The sequence below is a fragment of the Bos indicus x Bos taurus genome, chromosome 5, assembly GCF_003369695.1.
Source record: "Bos indicus x Bos taurus breed Angus x Brahman F1 hybrid chromosome 5, Bos_hybrid_MaternalHap_v2.0, whole genome shotgun sequence".
Lineage (NCBI taxonomy): Eukaryota > Metazoa > Chordata > Mammalia > Artiodactyla > Bovidae > Bos > Bos indicus x Bos taurus.
The window spans coordinates 98,455,754-98,481,768 of NC_040080.1; the positions used below are offsets into that span (position 1 = coordinate 98,455,754).

Here is a 26,015-nt window from a genome sequence, read left to right on the forward strand (position 1 = left end):
GAGTCCATAAGGCAAATAAGTTGGCAGAAAACAGAAGGATTGTGACATCACCACTTGGCATTCCTGATGTATTCTGCATTTATAAAATAGAAATATGTAGTCCAACATGTTGATTTCACAAGCCTATCATTATCATTCATTCTGAAATAAACATAGTCAGGGACATCATGTACAAAATAAGGAATCCTTGTTTTGGGAGATGATGTCAGACAGTAGAAGTCTTTTTTTTTTTAATCTACCTCCTAAAGCACTAGTTTACAAGTGACTTTATGAAATATGCTTCAATACTGAGGCCAATGAAGAACAAAAAAAAAACCAAGCGACAGAGAAAACTTGGGATTAAATTTAAGAACACATGATCACAGGACTATTTTAAAGGTAATATTGATGGCAAAGTAGTGCTTTCAAAACAAGGCTGGTCAGTCAAACTCACCTGAAGAGCTTTTATATAATATATACATATATATATATATAATGTGCTCAGTTACTTAGTCATATCTAGTTCTTGGCAACCCCATGAACTGTATGTAGCCTGCCAGGCTCCTCTGTCCATGGAATTGTCCAGGGAAGCATACTGGCTGCTTGTACTGCTAAGTCGCTTCAGTCATGTCCGACCTCATAGACGGCAGCCAACCAGGCTCCACCGTCTCTGGGATTCTCCAGGCAAGAACACTGGAGTGGGTTGCCATTTCCTTCTCCAGTGCATGAAAGTGAAAAGTGAAAGTGAAGTCATGTCCGACTCTTTGCGACCCCAGGGACTGCAGCCTACTCGGCTCCTCTGTCCATGGGATTTTTCCAGGCAAAAGTACTGGAGTGGGGTGCCATTGCCTTCTCCAAAGCATACTGGAGTGGGTTGCCGTTTTCTCCTTCAGAGAATCCTCTCGATCCAGGGATCAAACCTGAGTCTCCTGTGTCTCATGCATTGCAAGGGGGATTCTTTACCACTGTGCTACCGGGAAGCCCCATATACATATAAACCTGAACCCAATTTCAGGCAGAGCTTCCAGGAATAAAGCCCAAGCATCTATTAAAAACTTCCCATGGTTATTCTGATGATCAGTTTCAGTTTAGAGCTGCTGCTTAAGAATTTATAAGCTAATACAGGGGGAGCTTATTTGTGTATTTTAATTTGTATGTGTAATCTTGAAAAAATGAGCTCATAATTTTTTATTTAGTATGACTTCTAAATGCTCATACGTCTATATATTCAGTACACTTTCTTGTCAATAGCCTTTTAGAAATCCCTTCACTAATAACGACTTCCCTGGTGGCTCAGAGGGTAAAGCATCTGCCTACAATGAGGGAGACCTGGGTTTGACCCCTGGGTTGGGAAGATCCTCTGGAGAAGGAAATGGCAACCCACTCTAGTACTCTTGCTTGGAAAATCCCATGGATGGAGGAGACTGGTAGGCTACAGTCCATGGGGTCCCAAAGAGTTGGACACGACTGAGTGACTTCACTTTCTTTCTTTCAATAATAACAAGTCAATTAGTAGAGAAAAAAATAAGAGGTGTCAATCAGTTTATCTCAATATGGTTATATTTAAATGGGAAACAAAAATAACCCTAAAGAAATAATCTTGTCTTGCTTGTGTGTTAGTCACTCAGTCATGTCTGACTTTGTGACCCCATAACTGTAGCCCACCATCTGCTCTGTCCATGGAATTCTCCAGGCAAGAATACTGGAGTGGGTAGCCATTCCCTTCTCCAAGGGATCTTCCTGACCCAGGGATCAAACGCAAGTTTCCTGCATTGCAGACCAATTCTTTACCATTTGAGCCACCATGGAAGCCCAAAGAAATAGTAAGTATGGCCTGAGAATGAGCCAGACTATTTTAATGAAAGAAAAAGAAACCCACAAATGTAAGAGGAATTCCTCTTACATTTGATTCCTCTTACAGCTGATTCTCAGGAGCTTTCCCAGAAGCCCCAAATAATTAAAAAAAAAAAAAAAAAAACCTCCAGGATGCCCCTGTTTATTATTTCAGCATCCTGAAGCACAGGAACAGCCTAGCCCACCCAGAGAGCACTGTGAATTTTACATCAGGTATATGCCCGTGCTTCTAGTAATAGCCTCTCTTTTTCTTAAAGAAGAAAACTCTAACCCACACTCGCATACAGAACATATGGATATGATTATCCTGGGAGATATAGTTCCCAGATTCTCCTCTGCTATACAGGTATAGCAAGGAAGGAGTTGCAACAGAGAATTTCTAGCATAATCTTCAAATGTTTAAATAAGAAAAGGTACGAAAATAAATAAACGGAACATTGGTTGGGGTTCATTCAGGGAAACAAATTACTCTTAAGTGTTTCAACAGAAAGAACTTAACAGAAGGAATTTGCTAATCAAGGGCTAGACAACTGAAAGAGGAAAATGAGAACAGTAGAAAGGATCAATACAAAAAGCTGCTCTCACTCTTAGGGGTGGAGAGGTCAAAAGAAGAGGATGAGATTATCAGCGTCTAGAAGCTTCATGGTAGGAGCCTATGAGGTTAGGACTCAAGATTGCAAGGGAGGGTGCCACCTTGCTGGCTGCTGCTGGTATCTTAGGGGCTTAAAGGAAGGAACAGGGGATGCTCTGAGCAGATGATGCCCAACCGGTGCTGGTCCTTCAGCAGATTAAAAGAGGTCTTGTGTCGTTCTGACGTCATGGGTAGGCACTGTCCAACTGCTACTGTAAACTTTTATCCTTCTGCTGCTGGGATAAAAGGCAAGTAGGGTGACCCGATAGGATAATTCAGCAAGCATAAATAGACAAATCCCTTTTTTCTTCCTGCCATCCAGTGTCCCCACTAGTTCCTCCTATTGAAGGAAACAGTAGAGTTTCCAATACAGTGAACTGCCTGTTGTTTGCAGAACTGTCATCACAAAGCAGAGTGTAAAATTTGGAACCTAGTACCTGGCACAGTATTCAGTGGAAGATTTCAGAAAATAGCAACAGAGTAAGTCAAAAGAAAGTATAGGGTAGAAATAAGAGAGGGAAGAGAAGAAACATATACAATAGAACAGGAACATTTGTTGAAGAGGGCCAGCAAAACTCAATTTTTATTCTTTGAAAAAACGAATACAATAAAACTTCAGCAAGTTTGAGGCAGAAAAGAGAGAAAAAACAATATTAGAAATGAAAAACATGTAGCTGAAAAATGCAGCAAAGATAACAAATGTAATGAAATGTGAACAACTTTATAAGTTTGGAAGAACACATCACAGAAAAATATAATTATTAAAGTTGACACATAAAGGTATAGAAACTTGAATGTTCCTAAAGGAGCAATGAAATCAGAACAGCAGAAAAAAATACTCTCACACACAAAAGGGATTAAAAATGCTAGGCTCAGATCGTTTAAAAAACAGATAATTCTTGTTTCTCTGTTTAATTTTTGTGTCCTTGATGTCAATAAGCATTTCCTACATATTTGTTTTTATTTCATACCTAATAATTCCAGTGTTTCCCATCTTTGAAGGGGGAGGCATTCGTAACTATTGTTTACATTTCTGTTAATAGTCTTTGTAGCTTTGCCTTCTAGTGTACTTGGTGTTCTGTGATTTTGAACTTACTTTGATTTTAATACGTGTGACGTCCATACACTGAAATGAAGGCATCTTTCTTTCGAAGGGGGTTTGCTTCTATTTCTGCTTCTGTTTTCACAAGTAGCCAGGAAGACACCACTGTAGCCTTAAGGTTTTAGGGTCAAATTAGTCTTCATCGCCTGTGTTCTGGCTCTGTGCTCAGTGTCCCAACAGCTGTGTGCTATGGAATCCAGGCTTCAGGCCAGCTGCCACATCCAAGTCTCTGCTGTTCCAGTGTAAGCTCCTCTCTAGTTCTGCCAACCTTTTTTTTTTTTTTTTTTTGGGGGGGGGGGTGTACTCATAAAACTCTCCCTTCACTTTGAAAATCAACAATACCTGAAAGAGTTTGTCTTGGATAAAGTTTAATTGCAAACGTGGGAGCCAAAGAAGGGGTTTAGGAATGTTAGGGGGAGCTTCAAAGTTATGGAAAAGTTTTGTTTTTCAAACTAAATTGTGGGTACAGGAGCCTCATTTTATTTATTAGTATTATTATTTAAGAGTAATTATAAATGATACTTTTTGGTAATAGTCATATATTTTATAAGAAGCTAAAAACAAACAAACTCCAAGCCCCCTAATGTTAATTTCACTGAACTCTCTCTAGGACCTTGAGCAAGCAGTCAGACATCAGCAGCAACATTGTGTACAGGGCCACGCTAACTAAGACAGTGCACTCCGCACAGATGTATGTGCTGTAGAAGACAGCGCTAGACCAGCAGGAGACATGCCTGGATTGATCTGGGTAGAAAGGAGGAAAATAGTGAAGGACAGATAGGAGTCTTGCAAGTTTGTTCATGGGGTCCCAAAGAGAGGACTCCTGGGAACTTCAATATGAATTTGACAGGAACTTGGGGTGAAGTTTTCATACATATAGTGGGAACAGATCGGAGAAATACTGTACACTGTGTCTACAAACTACTATGGCCCTGGGTTCATGGATTATGTAAATTACACAAAAATGACAGGCCTGACTCTCCTTCTGGCCTGGAGAGCAACCTTAAAATCTTTGCTTCTGTTGAGTATCACCTCCAGTTGTCTCCTTTCTTGTATTCCAATTCTACACACTTCTCTTTGGTTGCCCAGTAATGTACCATGTAGAAGCAATTTACAAAATAGAGCCATGGTGCTTAGAAACATTAATTCCACTCTTACAGGGAACAATTTGCTCTCAGGGTGGGTTATTTTCCATCACAGGCTCAGGATCATTGAGATAGCAGCATAGCAAAGATCTCTGTTAAATTCTTATCTATGGGTTAGGATATTAAAATGCCATGTAATTGGAACTCCTGTTTAGAAATATTAATAATGATTGTATTGAAAACCAAGCTAGCAAAAAATGAGAAAACATCAAGCAAGGGGGGTTTGTATAATTTCACTCAATTTTATGTTCTACACAATTTACCAGGCAAAAAATAAATTATGTTTGAAAATCAGTCATGCAATATTCTGGCCACTTTTCATGAAAATGGATTATCTCTCACAGTTCTCTGAGGCTTTAACCCCATGTGACATAGTAACATTTTAGGACAGAGCTGTGAGTCAGGCTTATGCAGGCATTAGCTAGCCAGGCATGATGTGAGGAGTTCCAGTGCCTGCCCATTGCAAAATATTAACTCTACCCAGGGTCTTCTTGTTCCTAAAAGTTGAATTCACTCCCTAAATCTCTTCTGGAGTTGAAAGGGTTTTTATCTCTGTTTGCTTATCAATAATTTGTTCTTTTTGTTATCAGTGAGATATATCCAGTTTACATACCAGAAGAGAATATTTTCTGGTTATTTATCACTTGCTGTTTTCACCTGGCAGACAATCTATTTCAGAATGACTTTGCTACATGGGAGAGTGGTAATAATAGCAGTGGTGCTTGTTATTATTGCTTGAATTGAAATTTAACTTGCATGAAGTGAAGCAGTGTTCAGCTCAATAAATTTTTACACGTATATCTAGCCAAGTAACCACCACCCAGAGGCTTTCCTTTCCCTTTCCAGTCAATACACAGCTCTGTCTCCTCTCCCTGACACACCAAAAGGTAAACACGATTCTGACTTTTATCACCACAGCCTGGTTTTGCCTATTTTAGGATTTCTTATAAATAGAATCATTCAGTATGTACTCTTTGGTGTCTGGCTTTTTCAGCTTCATATTATATGTGTGAGATCCCTTCATGCTGTTGCATTTATTAGTGGCTTGTTCTTTTTCATTGGTGTATACTCTTTTATGACTATGCTACAATTTAACCATTCTACTGTTGGTAGGCATTTGGGTTGTTTCTAGTTTTTGATTATTTACAATATGAACATTTATGTCCATGTAGCTTGGTGGATATATGCACACATTTTTCACACATGCATGCGTGCACACACACACACACTCACATTTATACAAAGGAGTGGAATTGCTGGACCATAGGATATACATTGGTTTAGCTTTAGTAGAAAGTGCCCAGACTATCTGCTGCTGCTAAGTCACTTCAGTCGTGTCCGACTCTGTGCGACCCCATAGACGGCAGCCCACCAGGCTCCCCCGTCCCTGGGATTCTCCAGGCAAGAACACTGGAGTGGGCCGCCACTGCCTTCTCCAATCCATGAAAGTGAAATGGAAGTCTCTCAGTCGTGTCCGACTTTTCGCAACCCCATGGACTGAAGCCTACCAGGCTCCTCCGTCCATGGGATTTTCCAGGCAAGAGTACTGGAGGGGGTGCCGTGGCCTTACTGTGGGGGTATTTTTGACGGGACAGTACTGGTGGTGCATTGTTTGCCCCTATAGATCGATGCTTTTCTCTTCCTACTCTGTGTCTTGAATCATTCTAGTTTCCAGTTTCCTTATACTTTGGCTCCTGCTTGGATTTAGTCAACAGGATCCCCAGCATTTGATTGGACAGTGGGGGAACAGAGAGAAAGAGCTCAGAGTATTTATTCCTTCTGTCGTCTCCCTACTTCACCACCACCAAGAGAGAGGTCCCAAGCTTTGACAGACACAGCTCCTGTTGGGCAGTCACTCTTCCAAGACCTTGGCTCTCACTAGTTCTACAAACAGCATTCTTCATCCCCGCCTTTTTAGGTTCAGAGGGTGATTATGGAGAACTGCTGATGCTCGTGTTGCACTTCTTCTCCATCTAGCATGGCACTCTTAGCCCCACGCACGTTCCTGAAAAAAAAAAAAAAAGTAATTCTATAAAAATCTAAAACCTTTGAGTATTTTTTTTTTTCCTTATAGGGATTTTAACTGATACAGCGGGGAAGAAAAGATTTTGAGAGATGTCAGAATGTGTTGAAACACAGAGGTTCCTACTCGGCATGAAAGAATTGGCACAGGAAAGAGCTTGTGCTGAAAGTAGTTATTTAGGGTAATTTAAGTTAGCAAATATTTTGGGTGTGAACCAGAGCTCTGAGTAACATAAAGATGAGCTTCTCTACTTGTAGTTTTGTTGACAAGTAGACCGCAGCTTTGATCTAGTCTGCACATCACTCTACTAAGCCTCAATTGTTTTGTCTATGAAGTGGAAAAGATGACTGTATCTGTTTCAGGTTGATCAGTAGCTCAACCACTACCATGCCTCCAGAGCAGTCAGATAGTAAAGAAAATCAAGGAAACCACACATTAAGCTGACACAGTTTTGTAGTAGTCATGGTAGTTGCTTAGTCGTGGTCAACTCTCTGTGACCCCATGGACTATAGCCTGCCAGGCTCCTCTGTCCATGCAGTTCTCTAGGCAAGAATACTGGAGTGGGTTGCCATTCTCCTCTCCAGGGGACCTTCCTGACCTAGGGTTCAAACCTGGGTCTCCACACTGTAGGCAGATTCTTTATTGTCTGAGCCACCAGGAAAGCCCCAGAAGTTTTGTGATTTCTTTAAAGGGATGCATCCAGCAGTGGTAGGGTCATCAAGGAGGCATTTCTGAACTACTCAGAATCTTGGAGGCGAGGTCCCATGTATCTTCTAACTTCAGTGAAGCTACAACCGTCAAGCATAAAGAGGCTTGCTTCTGGTGTAGTGGCTAAAACAAAGCAAGATTTGGGGAGCCAAAACCAAGTAGGAATCTAGACTTTGTCTCTTATTGGCTTTATAACCTTGAGCTAGTGATGTACATTCCTCGGTTCTCACCACTGTAAAGTGATTCTTCTATCTTTTATAATAACTGTTATTAAAGAATTCAAAATGGTACATAAGCATATTTATAAAAATGACTCTTCCTATCCAAGCTGAGTGCTAGTATAAGATGTTGGGACATACAAAGCTGCTAGTGCAGGTGTGGGTACACTGCTATGGGGGTAATATTGAGAGTAGATGTGCCAAGGATAGATATTAAGAGTACATGTGTCAGGGGCAGGGATGAAGCTCTGTGGGAAGATAAGATACCCAAGCTGAATAGACAAGAAGTCTAGGAATGGTGGTACTGAGGTCTGACGTGTGTGTATCTCAAATTCTATCCTGGTTCTGGGATAGAAAATTAAAATCTGTTATGCCTAAGCAGAAGAAATATGAGAGGCAGGCCATTAAAGTATGTAACCTACACTGGATTTGTCTGCAGGGATTTGGGGGTTTTACACTAGCTGTTTGAATAAGCTCTGTTTTTGCAAATCTAGCACTGTATTCCTGTAATCTTTATTTTATTCATTTTGAGAGACATAAAGTCAAGGTTAATCTCTGTGTTTGTATGTGTGTGTGTCTTTCTTATGCACACACTGACATATTTCAAAGCAAGCACTGACTTAATTAGCCAGAATGGAAGCAAGGATAAATAAAGGGATTTCTGAGAAAACAAATTCCAGTTTGTTTGTGGGCAGGCATACCAAAGCAAAAAAAGTTTTGCAGGCAGCTAAGGCTTTGGGCAAATTCTACCAGTACTGAAGGCTGAGGAAATAGGCAAGGAAGCAAACAAATGTGATTCTGGCTTCCTGCTGGTGATTCAGAAAATTCTGATTCGAAAACAAGAATTATTTTCAAAGGTCTTTTGACAGAGCTGACAGCTCCTTAGCTGTCAGCCACTCTCCAGAGACCCTAATGAGCTCTTCCTTGTCAGGTCGTTCTGTCTAAACAAGAAATTGCTAGTCTCTCTATCTGCCACCCTACCGTGAATGCACCTACCTTTGCTTTTCACAGTATAAATTATTATTTAATGCAAACACTTGTTCAGGTTGATCAGTAGGTTGTTTTTGTCAACCTACATCAATGTGGTCTTTAATGTGTCAATGACTCAACAGCAGAGTATGCATGTAAATAGCTGGTCAGAAAGAGCTTTTCTGTTGATAAACTAATAGGTATTTCTAAAGAAGTTGCTGTAACTGTCTTTAGGAATCAAGATTCTTGAAGTTTTTGTAGATGCTCAAAATATATTTATTTTCTACAATAATAGCAAATCATAATAAAGGGCAATAAAGATGATACCCCAGAGGAAGAATGTTTATTTAAATATATTTAATAAATCTCATTGCTCTTTTTCTGCAGTATTCAAGATCTTTGCCCAGTTCTATGCAAAGAACTTGTGATTTCAGTTTTAGAATTCAGAAACCCACTTTTAAACTGGCTTTTGTTATTAGGTAATACAAACAGCACTACTTTCTAAAATAATTTTTTTTGCTGATTTCTTGATAGTCTTTGGGAAATTAAAAAAAAAAAAAAAAGATTCACCAGCTTCTCTCTTCTCTTCCATGTTAAATGGTGTTTTCCCATCTTCAGTTTTAATATGCTTTCTCAGTATAGCATGGTTGGTCAAGAGCATGCACCCTGGAGCCAAATTCTTCTTGGCTCACTTTCCGTCTTTATCACTGCTCTGTTACGTGATGTGTCATCAATGTATTTGGAGTAAACTCCTACTCTACTCTGTTGTGATGCTTCCTTTTCTTTGATTACAATCTCTTCAAACACATTAATTTTCATAGCAAATTCACTTTATGTATTTGAGAAGAAGAGAAACTACCCATTTCATTAAAAAGAGATGAAAAACTAAAATAACAACACAACCCCCCCACCAAATCATTGAACTATGCTCTTTAAAGTTTCTTTCTACAATCAAATAAAGCAATTTGTTGTGTGTGTGTGTGTGTGTGTGTGTTTAAGGGAAGAAGAGGAGGAGAAAGAAAGAAATAATAAAAGCAATTAGTGTCTATACTGTATAACCTTGAGTTTGGCCTCTGGTATGAGTCATCTCTTACTGATCTAACCCTCTTATAGATAATAACTCTGGACAAAATTTTAAGCATAATTTTTACTATACTGGAGAATAGAGAATGTCGAGCAAATTCTGGGAGGTAGTTGACCCTTGCATGAATAGAATGACATGGGTAAGTGTTTCATTTTTACGTGTGAAATCAGTCTTTCTGGCCTGATAAATGAGAGGGCAGAGATGAAGGGAAGCACAGCTGTAGGGAAAGTGAAGGGAGAGGGAATCAGGAAAGAAGAGAGCTAGAGGTGAGAGGTTCCAGATTCTGTACATACATTCTACCCAAACCTTAGACTGACTCCTGAACTACACATTTGTGGGACAGACTTAAAGCAGTCCAACTGAGGATGAAAGAATACAACTGATGTTTTAGTTGCCACTCAAAAGACATAAGTTCCAGTGTGAGAGCAAGAAAATTAATTGCTTGCTAAAATAGGAACAACAAAGATCGTTATTGGATCATTCACTATGTTTAGGACACTATTCAAGATAATTTGAAGTACACAGATTTGGGAAAGTATAGGTCAACCTTAAGAGAAAAGACAGTCAACCAAGACCAATGTAAAGAATACATCAGATGTTAGAATTCACAAACTAGGGAACTTAAAGCAGCTGTTACAACTAAGCATGATAAAATAAAGGAAAATATATACATAAGAAATGAAAACTAGAAAACTCAGCAGAGAAATTGAAAATATATCAGAGAACCATTTGTAAATTCTATAAATGAAAACTTCCAATTTAAAATGAAAATACACCAGATAGGCTAATTGGAGAATAAAAATGATAGAGAAATAAACTGGTAAAAATGGACATTGAGAGATATGTTATTTATTTTGAGAAACAAAACAAAATAATACAAAATAGAGTTCCAGGAACCCAAGGAACAGTATAAAAGGGTATAATATGATATATATGTAATTGGAATTCCTGAAGGAGAAGGAAGAATAAGGCAGTAAATATATTTTAAGAAATAATGGCCAAAATTGTTAACCAGTTTGGTAAAAGACAAATTTTCAGATGTTAGAGGCTCAGTGATCTTGAAAGGGCAAATGCAAATCAAACTATACCTATGTATATCAGAGTCATTCTGCTAGAAAATCAAAGTTGAAAAGAAAATCTTGAGAGTAGCCAAAGGAAAACGACATGTATCCATAGTGGGACAATGATCAATTTTTGCTAATTTGTTAGTAAAAAGTATGAAGGCCAGAAGACAGAGTAACAACATACTTAAGAGTGCTGAAAATTGAGACTTCAACCCAGAATTCTATTTTCAGGAAAAGAAATATTGCTTTGAAGAAATAGAACAAAAAAAAGGCCTTCTTACATAAAATAAAAATAATCAGTTACCAAGCAGACTTGTGCTACAAAAATGGCTAAAGGAAATTCTTCAGAATTAGGAGAAATAAAAGCAGATAGAAACTCAGATACTCAGGAAGCAAGTAAGTGCATTAGAAAAGGTCTAGATAAGCATAAAGACTATTTTATTTTCAATTTCTTTAAAATATATGTGGCTGTTTAAAGAAAAAGTTGCTATATCGTCTATGAGGTATTTACTGCATGAAGATTTAATGAATATGACAATTATGATACACAGGACAGGGAAAGGGGTGAATGGACCTATATGGCTGAAAACTGCACAATATTAACTCAAAGCAGACTGTGAAAAGTTACAGGTGTATATTGTAATTCCAAAGCAATCATTAAAAAATGATGCAAAGAAGCATAGCTAACAGCCAATGTGCTGCATGCATGCTAAGTCTCTTCTGTCGTGTCCCACTCTTTGCAATCTTACGGACTGAGTCCACCAGGCTCCTCTGTCTGTGGGATTCTCCAGGCAAGAACACTATAATGGGTTGCCACGCCCTCCTCTAGGGGATCTTCCCCACTCAGGGATCGAATCCCCATCTCCTGCATTGCAGGCGGATTCTTCACTGCTGAGCCACGGGGGAAGCCCAGTTAACAGCCAGTAAACCCATTCAAATTCTCTTCAAATTTGTATTATAAAATACTTAAAAATACTTTATGTGATACAATTTAATTATGTTTTCCAATTCTGAATCTGCACATTAGCCTAGGGGGGAACATGTGCATTTGAAAAAGGCTTAGGATGAATGCTGTTTACTTTGATTTAAAACCAAACAGAGTATTCAAAATGAAGACTTCTGCGGTAGGGTTAGAAGAATTTGTGTTTCAGGATTTTGGTTTTTAACTTTTAAACCCCAAACCATCTGCTCTTTCCCTTGAAATTCTCTTTGCCCTTTTTGCTCTTGTCCCATATTCAGTGTGCCCCTTGGGAGAGGTTCTGTCTCCTCTATATTCCCAGTCACACTCCAGGAGCAAATCTAGAAGCTTGTGGGAGGGAAGTGTACAGAAAATAAACAGAGGGGCCTGAATTTCCTGGAACACCCATATACTGATATTTTTCTTCTTAAAAGAATAGGTGAATATGGCAAAACCAATACAATATTATAAAGTTAAAAAAAAAAAAGAATAGGTGAAATAATAAATTATTACCATTATTTTAAGCAAAGTATGACTATTAAGGTCACAGAGATCATATCAGTAAGATATCTGCTTATTTCATTTAGAAATGATAAAAATATGCAAATTCCTTTTTTGTTCAGAATATTTTTGATATATCTGTATCTTTGTTTTTATTTTAAACTTTTTTTTTTTTTTTTTTTTTTTTTACTATTCTGGTTCTTTTATTTTTATTTTAAAGTATCAGTTTATTTTATTTTTAAACTTTTTATTTTGTATTGGAGCATAGCATATTGAAAAGCAGAGACATTACTTTGCCAACAAAGGTCCATCTAGTCAAGGCTATGGTTTTTCCAGTGGTCATGTATGGATGTGAGAGTTGGACTGTGAAGAAAGCTGAGCGCTGAAGAATTGATGCTTTTGAACTGTGGTGTTGGAGAAGACTCTTGAGAGTCCCTTGCACTGCAAGGAGATCCAACCAGTCCATTCTGAAGGAGATCAGCCCTGGGATTTCTTTGGAAGGAATGATGCTAAAGCTGAAACTCCAGTACTTTGGCTACCTCATGCAAAGAGTTGACTCATTGGAAAAGACTCTGATGCTGGGAGGGATTGGGGGCAGGAGGAGAAGGGGACGACAGAGGATGAGATGGCTGGATGACATCACCGACTCGATGGACGTGATTCTGAGTGAACTCCGGGAGTTGGTGATGGACAGGGAGGCCTGGCGTGCCGTGATTCATGGGGTCACAATAAGTCGGACATGACTGAGTGACTGAACTGAACTGAACTGATAGCCAGTTAGCAATGTTGTGATAATTTCAGGTGGGCAGCAAAGGGACTCGGCCATACATATACAGGTATCCATTCTCCCCCAAACTCCCCTCCCATCTAGGCTGCCACGTACCATTGGGAAGAGTTCCCTTAGCTATACAATAGGTCCTTGTTGGTTATCCATTTTAAATGATATATCTGTACCTTTGAAGTGAAGTGGAATGACAGTTGCTCAACCATGTCTGACTCTTTGCGACCCCATGGACTATACAGTCCACGGAATTCTCCAGGCCAGAATACTGGAATGGATAGCCTTTCCCTTCTCCAGGGCATCTTCCCAACCCAGGGACTGAACCCAGGTCTCCCGCATTGCAGGCAGATTCTTTACCAGCTGAGCCACCAGGGAAGGCCCTGTATCTCTACAGAGCCATATTCATATTCATTTACATGTTGGTCTTCTATATCCACAAGTTCTGCCTCTGCAGATCCAACCAATCTTATATCAAAAATATTTTTAAAAATCCCAAAAAGTTGCAAAAAGGAAAACTTAAATTTATGTGCACTGTCAACTATTTATCATTTACACTGTATTAGGAATTATAAGAAATCTTGAGATGGTTTAAAGTGTAGTCATCCATCTGAATCTCTCAGGGGTTGGTTCTAGCCCCTGCGGACACCAAAATCCACAGATGTTCCAATCCCTTTTATAAAATGCCACTGAACAATGAGTACAGCCAGCCTTCCATATCCACAGATGTGAAATCTGTAGCTATGGAGGGCTGTCGGTATGGGGGAGGATGTGCCTAGATTATATGCAAATGCTACACTATTTCATAAAAGAGACTTGAGCACCCTCGGATTTTGGTGTCCTGGGGGCTCCTAGAACCAATTCCCTATGGATACTGAGTGACAACTGTATATACATAGGTTAAGGATAAGGATCCCCGTTTCTACGTAAAATAAAGCAAAAGAAAGTTATACTATGATTTCACCATGGATGGATGTCATAGTTGGATTTTATTATGAATGGTTGGAGGTTGTGAGTAAATTTGCATCTGCATTTACAATCTACCCAGAACTTTCTTCCTCTTTATGGAGTAAGAGAGGAAGATGTTTTCCCGTCTTGTGGAATAGTTTCTGGGTGTTTCCTGTGGAGAATTAATTACAGTCTTGGCATAACCCCTCTATCAATCTGCTGCTTCTCTCCCTATATGGGAACGAGAATTTCAGTTTCAGGCCTCATAAAAATTGAAATGGCTGAAGTACAAGTAATATCTAAAAGCTGTTTGTGTATTATATTAACCAGGGAATAAGGACACATGAAACTCTTTCAACTGTTTGTTGAAAACTGTTTTGGAGACTTTTCCCCCCTAAATTCTTTCTTAAATTAAAAAAAAAAAAAAACTTTTAATTTTATATCAGAGTATAGTTGATGAACAATATTGTGATACTTTCAGGGGGACAGCAAAGGGACTCAATCATACACATATGTGTATCCATTCTACTTGTTCTGGGGATTTTTAAAAGTGGTTTTAGTTGTATCTATATTCCGCATCATTTCTGTTACAGCCCTCTCCTCATCTCATGCTTAAGAAAATCAGCCCAGGACTTGCATGATTTTTTGGCTCTGCCAGGAACTTAATTTTCAACTTGAAGGATGCAGTAAAGCTATATATTAAGATCTATAGGAGAATGATGGAGAAGGCAATGGCACCCCACTCCAGTACTTTTGCCTAGAAAATCCCATGGACAGAGGAGCCTGGTAGGCTGCAGTCCATTGGGTCGCTAGAGTCGGACACGACTGAGGGACTTCACTTTCACTTTTCACTTTCGTGCATTGGAGAAGGAAATGGCAACCCACTCCAGTGTTCTTGCCTGGAGAATCCCTGGGACGGGGAAGCCTGGTGGGCTGCCATCTCTGGGGTCGCACAGAGTCGGACACAACTGAAGCGACTTAGCAGCAGCAGCAGCATAGGAGAACGATGGTTCTTAAGCTATATTACCTGAGATGAAATTGCAGTTCCACCTTTTTCTTAGCTGCTATAATCTTGCATAGCTACTCAGCTTCTTTAAGACTTGGTTTTCTAACCTTTAAAATGGGGTAATGACAGTATCCGTGCCATAGGTTAATTGTACATATTACATCAAATGAATCATTTGAAGTAACTCAACACAATGCCTGGCACAACATAAGCAATCTATAAATGTTCATTGTTATTATCATCACATTTCTGCCCATTTGACTTTTTCCATTTCAATAAATTTCCTCTCAGTCTCTTTGTAAAGAAACCAAAATCACTGTTAGCTCTTCCCATCAAGCATCCATTAATAATGCAGATAGACAGGTTCATGTTTTATTGCCAGAGGCCCAAATTAGCCGTAACCATCTTATCCAAAAGAAAGGATAAAAGTCAGCAGGTTCAACTTTTTCCAAACTTCAGCTTGTAGCCTAGAGCATCTTGGATCCTCAGCTGCTTCAGAACAAACCAAGGTTTAGCTGATTTAAAAAGAAAAAAAAAAAAAAAAAATATATATATATATATACACACACACACACACACACACGTAACAGCTACTCTCATTCAATAATTAAGGAAAGAAAAAAATGTATTCTGAAGTGGATTGTTGTGCTACTCTTGGTTTATAAATGTACTGGAATACAAAATGTAAAAATATTTATAAGCTGATTTCATGTTTCCTAAGCTTCAGCAATATGTGAACCGTGAATTTCCCGATGTTCAAGCTGGTTTAAAAAAGGCAGAGGAACCAGAGATCAAATTGCCAACATCTGCTGGATCATGGAAAAAGCAAGGGAGTTCCAGAAAAACATCTATTTCTGCTTTATTGACTATGCCAAAGTCTTTGACTGTGTGGATCACAATAAACTGTGGAAAATTCTGAAAGAGATGGGAATACCAGACCACCTGATCTGCCTCTTGAGAAATTTGTGTGCAGGTCAGGAAGCAACAGTTAGAACTGGACATGGAACAACAGACTGGTTCCAAATAGGAAAAGGAGTGCATCAAGGCTGTATATTGTCACCCTGCTTATTTAACTTATATGCAGAGTACATCATGAGAAACGCTGGACCGGAAGAAACACGATCTGGAATCAAGATTGCCGGGAGAAATATCAATAACCTCAGATACGCAGATGATACCACCCTTATGGCAGAAAGTAAAGAGGAACTAAAAAGCCTCTTGATGAAGGTGAAAGTGGAGAGTGAAAAAGTTGGCTTAAAGCTCAACATTCAGAAAATGAAGATCGTGGCATCTGGTCCCATCACTGAGACTTTATTTTTTTGGGCTCCAAAATCACTGCAGATGGTGACTGCAGCCATGAAATTAAAAGATGCTTGCTTCTTGGAAGGAAAGTTATGACCAATCTAGATAGCATATTCAAAAGCAGAGACATTACTTTGCCCACAAAGGTCCATCTAGTCAAGGCTATGGTTTTTCCAGTGGTCATGTATGGTTGTGAGAGTTGGACTGTGAAGAAAGCTGAGTGCTGAAGAATTGATGCTTTTGAACTGTGGTGTTGGAGAAGACTCTTGAGAGTCCCTTGGACTGCAAGGAGATCCAACCAGTCCATTCTGAAGGAGATTAGCCCTGGGATTTCTTTGGAAGGAATGATGCTAAAGCTGAAACTCCAGTACTTTGGCCACCTCATTCGAAGAGTTGACTCATTGGAAAAGACTCTGATGCTGGGAGGGATTGGGGGCAGGAGGAGAAAGGGACAACAGAGGATGAGATGGCTGGATGGCATCACCAACTCGATGGACGTGAGTCTGGGTGAACTCCGGGAGTTGGTGATGGACAGGGAGGTCTGGCGTGCTGCAATTCATGGGGTTGCAAAGAGTCGGACACGACTGAGCAACTGATCTGAACTAACTGAATGCTCATGTAAGTATATACTATGTATATACATTTGACAACAAATCACTTGTATATCATAGTAAGATAAATATAATGGAATTTCTAAAATACAATTAATTTAAAACACATATTTGGCAAAACTTAAAGTTCATGTAGGACTGTGAGCAGAGAGATGACATTCTCAGTTAGGAATGATTGATCTTTTATATTGACTCCAAATCTCATTCTTCGATTTTGATTCAATCATCATTTTCTCATCTTTTCTTTGCATCTTGTTCTGATGTATTTTCATTTATTTATCTTTCGGTAAAATTTAACTTGCCTCCTCACAATCATCAGAAGATGTCATTTGGTTATCTGCTCAACTGAAAACAATTCTTTTTTCTCTGGAAACTGGTCTTTCGTTTATGTAGATACTTTACACAGGAGCTATGATTTTCACATGCAAACCCATTCTCCTGATGAAGGTCAGCTGGACCCTGGGTTGCACTTGCTTTAAGCTGAACCAATCATATCATCACAGAGTTTTAGAACTTGGAACAAGAAATAATCTCTGAATGGTAGATAAATAATAATATGTTGACATGTTAAAAGGGTTAAACTCGAGCACTAGGAAACCCATAGGAACAGAAGGGCAGAGAAAGCCAGGTAGCGGAGAACAATGAAGCTGAAATAATGGCTTCATTGAAAATATATGGGCATGAGTTCCTGGCAACCTTTTAAGACATAGTTTGTTTCCTTGATAACAATGTTCATTCTTATTCTAACTATGATGTATTTATTTACTCATTTAATAACTCATTCATGACACATTTTTTTGAGTGTCTACCAGACATTGTGTTAAGCATTTTGCATAGTGAGATAAGGTTATCTCAGTGAGTTTTAGAAGTCTAAATCACAACCAATCAACCAAATAGCAAAGCAATGGGCAACACTTAATATACTTTGACAACATCTCAGGGAATTTTGGAGACTTGATTCTGGCTATCACGCAGACCTTCAAGTGAAATCCTCATCGTATTATGACTACTGTCAGCCAGGTGAGCTTAAAAAAAAGTTTCTGTTTATAAAACTCAGAGCTCTCTTCTAAGACTGCACTGGCAAGCAGATGATAATCTCTGGCCCTTATTATGACCTATTTAAGGTTTCACATAGTCACCTGAGAATTTTGGTGTGAGAAAGAATAGTCATAAGTAGCACAACTATGATTTTTAGTTTTCACTTATGAATTACAATGACTAGGGGTGTAACGTTAATGGCACCTAATGACTAATGGCAAGAGAAAATTACATCTTCTGACCTACAGCTTCCTAACATTCTACATCTATTTAGCATAATGGTGTGAGTCCATAAATATTTGTCTCTAGGGAAAATATTTTTAGGTTATTCTAAATGTAAGTAAGATGTGGAGAAATTATAATTTGTTCTGCAAGTAGTCAACTTTGCAAGAGAAAGGAACGTGCTTGCTTCAGTTGTAGGTGCTGCTGTTTGTCAGGGGGCTGCTGCTGCTTTTTTTCACTGAGGAAGCAGACTTGTTTATATTAGATCAAGGCATTAAACTTTTACTGAATTTCTCATACTAAATACTCACTGGTGTGATGTAGGTTATTGTTAGAGGAAAGACATAGGTCGTTTCATGGTCACCTGTGTTCCCTGAGTTCATGTTCTTACCACCCATTTAGATTTTTTTAATCCACTGCATGTCTGGCTGACATCATTGCCTATCAAAATTGCTCAAATCTTGTTTTCTCAAAGGAATTGGGCTATACTGTTGAATCCCATATCCCTCCTCCATCTAAATCTCACTTAGAATTAAGTTCTAATTCCTCTTCATACCTGTAAGACTATATCTGATCTTGGCTCAGTCCTTCTTTCAGTCTTACTTTTCCCCATGTTTCCCTTTGGCCTCAAATAGGTGCTAAAACTTGATTAGAGAAAAATATTTGTATTAGTTTGTTGGAGCTGCCAGAACAAAATACCACAGACTAAGAGGCTTCAGCAGCAGAAATGTATTTTCTCTTGGTTTTGAGGGCGAGCAATCTGAGATGGAGGTTTGGGCAGGGTTTCCTCTGAGGCCTCTCTCTGTGACTTGTAGATGGCCAACTCCTCTCTAGGATTTCTCATGGTCTTCCTTCTGTGCACGTCTGTTGTCTTGCTGTATCTCCTTTTCTTTTAGGACACCTTGGATTAGGCATGTGTATGTACTAAGTCACTTCAGTCTTGTCCGACTCTTTGTGACCCTATGGACCATAGGCCACCAGGCCCCTCTGTCCATGGGATTCTCCAGGCAAGAATACTGGAGTGGATTAGCCATGCCCTCCTCCAGGGGATCTTCCTGATCCAGGGATTGAACCCATGACTCTTATGTCTCCTGCATTGGCAGGTGGGTTCTTTACCACTAGTGCCTCCTGGGAAGCCCATTGGATTAGAACCCACTTGAATAACCTCACTGTACCTTAATTACCTCTTTAAAGACCTTATCTCCAAATACAATCACATTCTGAGGTACTGGGGAATAGGACTTCAACACACAAATTTGGGGAGAATATAACTAAAGTCCATAACAAAAATGCTCTTTAGCCATTGATGAATATGCTGTGGGAAGTTTGGACAGGCCACACTAGTCATAAGGTACTTGGGAAGAGGTAACAGAAGAAGTACAATGACTCACAGAAGCTTTGGGTGTGACAGAATCTTGAGCACTTGTGCTCTTGGCTGCATAGACTCGAATGGGAGGTTTCATGATTATTTTTTCCAGAAGATGGCCTTTGGGGAGTCAAAGTGGGAGAGGAGCCTAACAGAGGAGGACAGATCAGTATATAAGATCAGCAGGCTGCCAGCACAGCCCCAAATCTCTTTAGAAAGTTGAAACTCACTTCAGGGGTTTTGGAAGGAAACCGCCTCTCATGTTCTAATCAGAAAGCAGGCCTTGTGAAAAATGATGGTGTAAGAAAATCCTTTCACTTCCATTTATCATAAACTATTCAATGAAATGACTATGCAAATAGCGAGCAACATGATGGATTAGGATAATATTATTAAGGAATTTAGAAACTTTTTTAGGTAGTTCCTGGGAAATGTTTTTGATTAAATAAATGCCACATTGTCTAGTTCAGGCAAAGATCCACAGGATTTATCATAGTATTGAAAGGAAAATAAAAAATGGAGAATTTAATGTTCTGAAAGATTTAATGAGGCTGCCCCAACTACCAATAGTAGCTCATTTTTAAGTTAACTATTTGCTCGTGTGGGAAAGCAATGAGCAAAAACAAATATAAACAAAACAATGAGTTTTTAGAACAAAACAACAGCAAGATAATGGCTTCTCTCAGGGCAGTGACTAAAATGTCCTTATTTAAAGAGCAGGAAACTGTGAGGACTTACTGCTTAAAGCTGGAACCTAGCTTTATTTATATTGTTCATGGAGAAGTTTGAAAAGTTCATTGGGATTGATGTTTTCTCTGAAAAAACAAACAAACAAAAAGCAGCAGCAGATCAAAGACATTTCCTATATCTTTAGAGTGGCTGATTCATACATATTAGGACGAGGGACATAAGTGAATTTTCCAATTTCTATGGACACAAGTTTGCTATGATTCCACTATGGAACTTTCTTCCTTTCTTGCCTTATACCCTATGTCCTAGCTTGAGCCATGTTTGGATTAAGAGATATTTGATGAAATATATCCCAAGGAGTTAATTGTGGGTTATTGAGTCTTTCCTCTAAAGATTCTCTCTTATTCAACTGAGAGTATTGGTTATGACACAGGCTTCATGAGGCAGGGATCTGAGCTCTTGAGGCTGGGACTACTACAGGAGAAATTGTATAATTTTGCCTGAAAACTGTCAATAGTGATGCCAAAAGCTCAGCCTCTCTGCACCCGTGCCAAGTTGAATTTCAGAGACAGAGTTTTGGATGAAACAGAAAAGATGATCATCATTTGTTTTCCAGACAAAGGGTGACACAGTAGGCTCCTGCCTTCAAAAACTATGGGTCCCAACCCAGAAGGATCTGGAGAGGAGTTTTATAGCAATAGTTCAAGGTGAGGTGCTGATAAAACTAGGGTGTGTGCAGAGTCTGCACTCCCTTAATCTCCTCTCAGGTGGTCCTCTCCTAATCTCCAGGAGTCTCTCTGTTCTCTAATCTTGCCTCTGGTGGTTTCCTGGCTGCTCCTCCCTTGATTAGCAACTGTTTGAAGATGCACTTTGGAGCTCAGGGAAGGTCAGGGTGGCTGGAATCTTGCTTGTATGAAATGCGGGACAAAAGGGCTTTTGTGCCCAGGAGCCCTACAGGGTACTTCTTGGTTTCAGTAGTAAACTCTGGTTCCCCAAATTCTTTGAGGGGAAAGCAGAACAACTATGATTTCTGAGCTGTGCAACAATGTTGTGTGGATGTCTGGAGAGGTCCTTTTACTTTTAGTATGAGAACTTGAATTCAAATTCTTCACTGTATAAGGGGTTGAGATACAAACATTTCTGAGAGAAAAAATGGCTTCTTAAAAATATCCATAATAACTAGGCATGCCCTGGGATTTGTTGGCAGAACAACTAAAACGTAAGACTTGTGCATTAATTCCTGGGGGAATTTGATTAATTTTAGACGGTTTTCTAGATTTAAACATATGGGGATGATTTTAAAAATTACATCTGACCTAATTTATGCTGAGCTATAAAAAGAGTAATATAGGTTCTTATAATATTCTATTAAGGCATTTACATCTACTGTTGAGCCTACATATTGATGAATTTGATGGGCTGATGAGTTATGATGCAAACCATTAGGGCAATTAAACTTTCTAGAGACAAGGTTCTAAGAAATTATTTACTTACAATCAGGCAACATAAAATCTATTTTTCTAATATTGGACTAACATGAACTAGTGTCATTAATAATGGTAATTTTCAAGCAGTGTATACCCCAGAGTAGAAAAGTATATCTTCTGATTTTCTAATTTTAATAAAAAGTTTATGCTTAATTCTAGTATCTATATTATTCATTGCCATGCATCCTAGACAAGCAAATAAAATCTGGTTATTAACACATCCTCCAACTGGCACCTCAATGACCTTTGGCAAGTCATTCATCCTCTCTGCTACTCAGTGTCTTTATCTTTCTGATAAATTTCAAAATAGACTTTGTTTTGGTTAGTCTAGGGATGGCCCAAGTGTTTCTATGCTTTCAAAGCTCCTTGGGTGTTTCTATCATGCAGTGTAGGTTGAGTACCACCCACCTGGATAATGTTCATTTTCTAGCTCACTTATTTTATGATCCAACAGTGGTTCTTATATAATGGTAGATCATCCACCTTTACAACCGGAGATAAAATTTGCAGAGTTTTGTCTTGGTGAGAGTTTGGAAGTGAGGGTTGGAATTTCACCCTGATTTCTGCATCAGTCTCAGTAAAAGCTTGCATGTGACTTTGGTAGAGGGGATTATGGTAGAGGGGTCTGTGAAGGAATGGAGCAGGGATGAGAGAGTTGAACTGAGACAATTCTATGAATTCCAGGGAGTAAAAAATCACTGAAATAAAGTACCAGGATTGGTGTTGAATGGTCAATGTTGCACTTTTAAGGTATGATGACACTTACCTAGGAGAATCTGCAAATTCTGGCATTTTGCAGAAAAGAAGTAAACTAAAATATCTGAGTATATTCATTGATATTAGTGAATAGTGGAATCACACAGGCCTATGGATACAAAGGAAATACACAGTGGAGTAAGAAAAGAAACTAAGAGTCCCCCATCTCTACAAACTCAACCTGCTGCTTTTCACAAGTAGGCACTGCTTACATTTTGTTGTGAATCCTAGCCGATGTTTTCTTGGCATTAACAATTCTGTAAAATATTCATGAAACCTATCCACTGATAATGCTTTTAAAAATAAGATTAGAATCATCATATTATGCTATTCTGTGATCTTTTCCCTTTGCCCATCCCCCATCTAATGTATTGAAAAGATATGTAATATATTGAAAAGATATGTAATATATGCTGAACCATGTTGTAGCTCATTCTGTTAGGGGAAGCACACTGATTGAAACTGCCCACCCTGGCCAGGCACCATAGTAACTGTTTGCATGAGTTGTTTTATGACAGGAGATTCTGGTAAGGAATACAGAACTAGTAAGCCACCACCAACCAGCAGAGTTTGCAAAAGGTTGAAAGAAGACACCACATGTCCGTCCACTTCCCAGAATCCCTCTCGCTAGCATCCATCTTGGCTGAGCAATGCATGCACCACCAGGAAAGATTCTGAATTAGAGTGATTGGCCAAAGACCACCCAGAAACTAATCCCATCACCATAAAACCCGAGACTGCAAGCCACATGGCAGAGCATTTCTCCTGGGTTCCCTTACCCTACTGCTCTCCACCCGGGTGCCCTTTCCCAGTAAAATCTCTTGCTTTGTCAGCAGATGCGTCTCCTTGGACAATTTCTGAGTGTTAGACAAGAGCCCAGTTTCAGGCCCTGGAAGGGGTCCCCGTTCCTGCAACAAACGGCGACTCTGGTGGGACTTCTTCGCTGAGACTGACATCCTGACCACTCAGGGTACGCAGGGGCCAGCTTGCCTGCCAATGGACCAGACCCAGTGGCCGCAACTAGGACCCTTTTGTCCCTGGTCTCCTCCTGACATGGACAGCTGGCCAGAGTGCCCCAACTGGGTGAGGAACAAGAGACTTTATTGACCTCTCTCCCCTTCCCTCTCTCTTTCCTCTCCTTAACCCTTCCTATCCTTCCCCGTTTTTCTAGCCCCCTGGTCTTGGATGCAGGAATCTGGTCAAAGAGCCTCAGCCTGAGCTGAGGGTTGGAGACTGATCACCTCCTTTTCTGGTCTGGTCTGATTTCTGGTAGGGCCAAGTTCCAGTCCTCCTTTCTCTGGAGGCTCAGGGCAAAGTTCCATAATGCCTGGGTATCTGGAGGTGGCAGGAGACGTCTGTAAGGCCACCCCTTTCGCCCCCCTCTCCCTCCTCCTCCCCCTTCTTCTTTCAACCTGGCTTCCTTTCCTCCCTTTGAAATCTTTGAAGCTGTTAGTTCTTGTATTTAAGGGACTGTATGATGAGGACTGCCGGGTTTATATGTGTGTGTTTTAACTCTGTGTTCTGTGTTGTGATTTTTGATGGCCATTTTGCTTTGTCTGGCCACCATTTGGTTTAGACCTGCCACCATTTTGTTAGGACTTGATTTTCTTTCCCTGTGTCTTGAGACCAGGGCTCTCAGGAATACTTATCTAGACCATCTCTAACTCCTGACACTGAGGAAAAATGGGAAAAAGCCTTTAAAAGCTTTATTTATTCCAACTGTTTTTTATAAACTAGTACTAAACTTAGAAAATGAGGCTATATCTTGCATTGTGTCTGTCTAAATATGTCTTAGTATGTCTTTGTCTCTGGGTAATATTTTTGAGGTTAATTTGTAAATGAGCTCTATTTATTTGGCTTAAAAAAAGGTAAGCACTTACAAATCAAATAATTCTAAATTAAATAATAAATTCCGGGTTCATGTGAACTGGGAAATATTCAGTATTAAATACCTGATATTAATGCTTATTTGTTGACCTATCTAATAAAGACATGTCTTAGAGTAATTAACATTAAGTAGAATATTTTCATTGTACCTAGGTTTAATATAAGTTAAATATTATATCTGTTACAAGTTTGTCAACAAGGAAATTACCTCGAGTGAAGAAACTTCTAAAAATGTAAATGAGATATGAGCTTTTATATAAACTCTATTAAGAATAATTATTCTTTAGGAATATCTGTCTAAAATAGTCTCTACAGATTGGCGTAACTTAAATTTCTAAGGGTTGTGCCAAGTGTGCTAAGTGTTGGAAGTCTATTGAATTGTTAGGTCATTTCCAAATAAAATAAGATTTTGAAACATTTACTACTAAACACTAATTTCCTTTTACAGAGAAACTAAAGAGATTTGGGACTATAAATGAATAATGTTTGGTGCCATCCTAAAATGTTCTAAGAAAACAAGAGTTTTAGAAATTATCACTGGTATTTATGCTCACCAATCTATAAAATGCTAAAATAAAGTTGTTCTTGGTTGCTAAAGGAATGTAGGAAGTGTGTTTTCAGTAAAAAAAGAAAAAGAAAGAAAAAGGTATGAAAAAATAATAAAAAGAGTTATGCATGATCAGGATTTTCTAAAATTGGATTACAATTAGTTAGATAAGTGGATTTCATTAGAAATGACACAGCCATAAGAAAACTGGTTAGAGTCAACTGGGTCCAAGATGGCAGAGCTGACTTTTACTAGACCTTGAGCCTTGGTATTTAGGCCTATTGTGATAGATCAACAAGCTAAATGATACACCCATCAGCATTGACTAAATCTGACCCAATGTTCTAAACCCTTTTAATTGATCTTTTTGATAAAACTTCCTAAATAGAATTCTTTTGAAGTTCTTTTGACCTCTAGCTAACTTTGGGGTGCTTCAGAGGGCCCCTGAAACATCCCAAAGAGAGATATTAAACTGTGTTTATTTGGTTGATTAAATTACATGAAAAAGATTATCAAATGAGTAATAAATCTGCTTGTGTTATAATGTATGGTAAATTACTAATACAGATATCCTAGAAATTATATGGAGTTCTTAACATTCTGATATGTCCTGGTATTCTAATGGAAAACCTGATGACTTCACAAAAGTTAACAAAAGGACTGAATGCACCAGCAAATATGCTTATAACTTTTACAGTTTCTATCTGAAAAATTATGGGTTTGAATCTTATGTTTTCAGTGAGTAGGGAAAACCTTCCTCTCAAACTAATTATGACAATACTTTGGTAAAATTAAACATTATAAACAAAACAATTATATTTTCTATCTGACTCCTCCAAAAATTGGAAATTCTTAGGTTTCCAGTAAGTTTATCAAATAAGTTAGGAAGGTTATCTCACGGGTACAAAAGTCTCAAGAAATTTTTGAGACCTTAAAAAGGGAAGAATTTACCTAAATTTGTTAGGCAAAATCTGTGATAAGCCTTTGGTGTGAGTTTCCCAGCCCTGTTTTATTTTAAAAGTTCAGTCTGAGATTCTATAAATGTTTCAGCAAAATAAAAAGTCTGTAATCAATTATGGTTATATAAATCATCAGACCAAAATTAGTGAGAACAGACCTATTTTGCAAACAAACTAGCCTT

The 26,015-nt window shown here is 38.8% G+C and overlaps 1 long non-coding RNA gene across 1 annotated transcript in view; it reads right to left on the minus strand.

Moving 5' to 3' along the window:
• Positions 1–6,466: 6,466 nt before the first annotated feature.
• Positions 6,467–26,015, minus strand: part of LOC113893793 — a 56,153-nt gene continuing 36,604 nt past the window's right edge. Inside the window, exon 2 of the long non-coding RNA XR_003511335.1 lies at positions 6,467–6,716. This is a non-coding gene — a long non-coding RNA (uncharacterized LOC113893793). The remainder of the gene's footprint in view (positions 6,717–26,015) is intronic.